The following is a 3,376-nucleotide window of genomic DNA, read 5'->3' as shown; positions in this document are numbered from 1 at the left end:
ACAGCCGGCTGGTGGGGGCGGCCAGTGGCAGGCGCGCCGGCCGACGGACGCGGCAGGCGTCGCAGCTGCGCGCCGGCGCACCCTGCGCGCGGCGCCGTGCGGCCAAAGTAGGTCCTCGCGGGCCCGGTGCGAAGCGCGGTGGACATCTTCAGTGTGCTGGTCCGATTGAGGACTGTGTGCGTTGAGGATGCGCCGCCGCCCGGCGCTCGGCGCCGCGACGCCGTCCTGCTGCTCGGTCGCCCCAGCGGTTCTCGCTGGTGGTTTGTATCGCAGCTGTGCGGATGTGTTGGCGCGTGCGCTGTGCTGGGAGAGTTCGCTTCGGCACCCAAGTGGGGCTTTTGTCCTTCTGTGGCGCTGGCGTTGGAGCTGCCGGTCACCGTAGGTGGCGCGTGTTGTCTCCCGCCGGCAATGCCACGACAGCACGCTCCCGGGCCTCTGTCGGCAGCGGCAAGCTCAGTTGGGAGCACGGGTGGTCGCACCGAAAGCGTCTACTCGCCTAACTCCGGGCGATTGCGCCTCTCTCGAACCCGACCAAGTACTTGGGACGGCGCTGCGCGCCGCCGGGACCTGAGAGGGTTTCGAGGTGTATTGTGCAGGGGAGCTCAGCCTCCTCCTGTTTGCAGAATGATTGAGCGGACGCTTGCGTGTTCGCGCGGGCCCCCGGGACACACTCCCGGGCGGCCGGCTGCTCAGCTCTAGTTGACGCAGCTCCCTGGTTGATCCTGCCAGTAGTCATATGCTTGTCTCAAAGATTAAGCCATGCATGTCTCAGTACAAGCCGCATTAAGGTGAAACCGCGAATGGCTCATTAAATCAGTTATGGTTCCTTAGATCGTACCCACGTTACTTGGATAACTGTGGTAATTCTAGAGCTAATACATGCAAACAGAGTCCCGACCAGAGATGGAAGGGACGCTTTTATTAGATCAAAACCAATCGGTCGGCTCGTCCGGTCCGTTTGCCTTGGTGACTCTGAATAACTTTGGGCTGATCGCACGGTCCTCGTACCGGCGACGCATCTTTCAAATGTCTGCCTTATCAACTGTCGATGGTAGGTTCTGCGCCTACCATGGTTGTAACGGGTAACGGGGAATCAGGGTTCGATTCCGGAGAGGGAGCCTGAGAAACGGCTACCACATCCAAGGAAGGCAGCAGGCGCGCAAATTACCCACTCCCGGCACGGGGAGGTAGTGACGAAAAATAACGATACGGGACTCATCCGAGGCCCCGTAATCGGAATGAGTACACTTTAAATCCTTTAACGAGTATCTATTGGAGGGCAAGTCTGGTGCCAGCAGCCGCGGTAATTCCAGCTCCAATAGCGTATATTAAAGTTGTTGCGGTTAAAAAGCTCGTAGTTGGATTTGTGTCCCACGCTGTTGGTTCACCGCCCGTCGGTGTTTAACTGGCATGTATCGTGGGACGTCCTGCCGGTGGGGCGAGCCGAAGGCGTGCGACCGCCTCGTGCGTGCTCGTGCGTCCCGAGGCGGACCCCGTTGAAATCCTACCAGGGTGCTCTTTATTGAGTGTCTCGGTGGGCCGGCACGTTTACTTTGAACAAATTAGAGTGCTTAAAGCAGGCAAGCCCGCCTGAATACTGTGTGCATGGAATAATGGAATAGGACCTCGGTTCTATTTTGTTGGTTTTCGGAACCCGAGGTAATGATTAATAGGGACAGGCGGGGGCATTCGTATTGCGACGTTAGAGGTGAAATTCTTGGATCGTCGCAAGACGAACAGAAGCGAAAGCATTTGCCAAGTATGTTTTCATTAATCAAGAACGAAAGTTAGAGGTTCGAAGGCGATCAGATACCGCCCTAGTTCTAACCATAAACGATGCCAGCCAGCGATCCGCCGCAGTTCCTCCGATGACTCGGCGGGCAGCCTCCGGGAAACCAAAGCTTTTGGGTTCCGGGGGAAGTATGGTTGCAAAGCTGAAACTTAAAGGAATTGACGGAAGGGCACCACCAGGAGTGGAGCCTGCGGCTTAATTTGACTCAACACGGGAAACCTCACCAGGCCCGGACACCGGAAGGATTGACAGATTGATAGCTCTTTCTTGATTCGGTGGGTGGTGGTGCATGGCCGTTCTTAGTTGGTGGAGCGATTTGTCTGGTTAATTCCGATAACGAACGAGACTCTAGCCTGCTAACTAGTCGCGTGACATCCTTCGTGCTGTCAGCGATTACTTTTCTTCTTAGAGGGACAGGCGGCTTCTAGCCGCACGAGATTGAGCAATAACAGGTCTGTGATGCCCTTAGATGTTCTGGGCCGCACGCGCGCTACACTGAAGGAATCAGCGTGTCTTCCTAGGCCGAAAGGTCGGGGTAACCCGCTGAACCTCCTTCGTGCTAGGGATTGGGGCTTGCAATTGTTCCCCATGAACGAGGAATTCCCAGTAAGCGCGAGTCATAAGCTCGCGTTGATTACGTCCCTGCCCTTTGTACACACCGCCCGTCGCTACTACCGATTGAATGATTTAGTGAGGTCTTCGGACTGGTACGCGGCATTGACTCTGTCGTTGCCGATGCTACCGGAAAGATGACCAAACTTGATCATTTAGAGGAAGTAAAAGTCGTAACAAGGTTTCCGTAGGTGAACCTGCGGAAGGATCATTACCGACTAGACTGCATGTCTTTCGATGTGCGTGTCGTGTCGCGCAACACGCTACCTGTACGGCTCGCCGTAGCCGTGCGCCGCGTGCGGAACCACGCGTGCCTCTCAAAACTAGCGGCAATGTTGTGTGGTACGAGCGCTGAAGCGCTGGAGCGGCTGGCCTGCGGCACCTGGCGCCTGGCGCCGGTTTTGAATGACTTTCGCCCGAGTGCCTGTCCGCTCCGGTGTGGAGCCGTACGACGCCCGTCGGCCGTGAGGCCGTTGGACACAGAACGCTGGAACAGGGGCCGCCACACGCCTCACTCCCGCCTATGCGACCGTCTCGAAAGAGACGGCGGAAACTGAGAAAAGATCACCCAGGACGGTGGATCACTCGGCTCGTGGGTCGATGAAGAACGCAGCAAATTGCGCGTCGACATGTGAACTGCAGGACACATGAACATCGACGTTTCGAACGCACATTGCGGTCCATGGATTCCGTTCCCGGGCCACGTCTGGCTGAGGGTCGGCTACGTATACTGAAGCGCGCGGCGTTTGCCCCGCTTCGCAGACCTGGGAGTGTCGCGGCCGCCTGTGGGGCCGGCCGCGTCTCCTCAAACGTGCGATGCGCGCCCGTCGCCTGGCGGTTCGCATACCGGTACTTTCTCGGTAGCGTGCACAGCCGGCTGGCTGGTGTGGCGTGCGACACCTCGTACAACGACCTCAGAGCAGGCGAGACTACCCGCTGAATTTAAGCATATTACTAAGCGGAGGAAAAGAA

At 57.6% G+C, this 3,376-nt stretch overlaps 2 non-coding genes and 1 pseudogene across 2 annotated transcripts; all 3 read left to right on the top strand.

Moving 5' to 3' along the window:
- Nucleotides 1-709: 709 nt before the first annotated feature.
- On the top strand, nucleotides 710-2,618 carry LOC124774858. Its single transcript, XR_007015559.1, has one exon. It is a non-coding gene; the product is annotated as a small subunit ribosomal RNA (ribosomal RNA).
- Nucleotides 2,619-2,969: 351 nt separating this feature from the next.
- On the top strand, nucleotides 2,970-3,124 carry LOC124774866. The gene has a single exon (XR_007015563.1). It is a non-coding gene; the product is annotated as a 5.8S ribosomal RNA (ribosomal RNA).
- A 189-nt stretch (nucleotides 3,125-3,313) lies between these two features.
- Nucleotides 3,314-3,376, top strand: part of LOC124774861 — a 4,223-nt pseudogene continuing 4,160 nt past the window's right edge.

This window comes from Schistocerca piceifrons, unplaced genomic scaffold (assembly GCF_021461385.2).
Source record: "Schistocerca piceifrons isolate TAMUIC-IGC-003096 unplaced genomic scaffold, iqSchPice1.1 HiC_scaffold_994, whole genome shotgun sequence".
NCBI lineage: Eukaryota > Metazoa > Arthropoda > Insecta > Orthoptera > Acrididae > Schistocerca > Schistocerca piceifrons.
The sequence above is the reverse complement of the archived record's forward strand: the minus strand, read 5'-3'. Positions and strand labels throughout refer to the sequence as shown.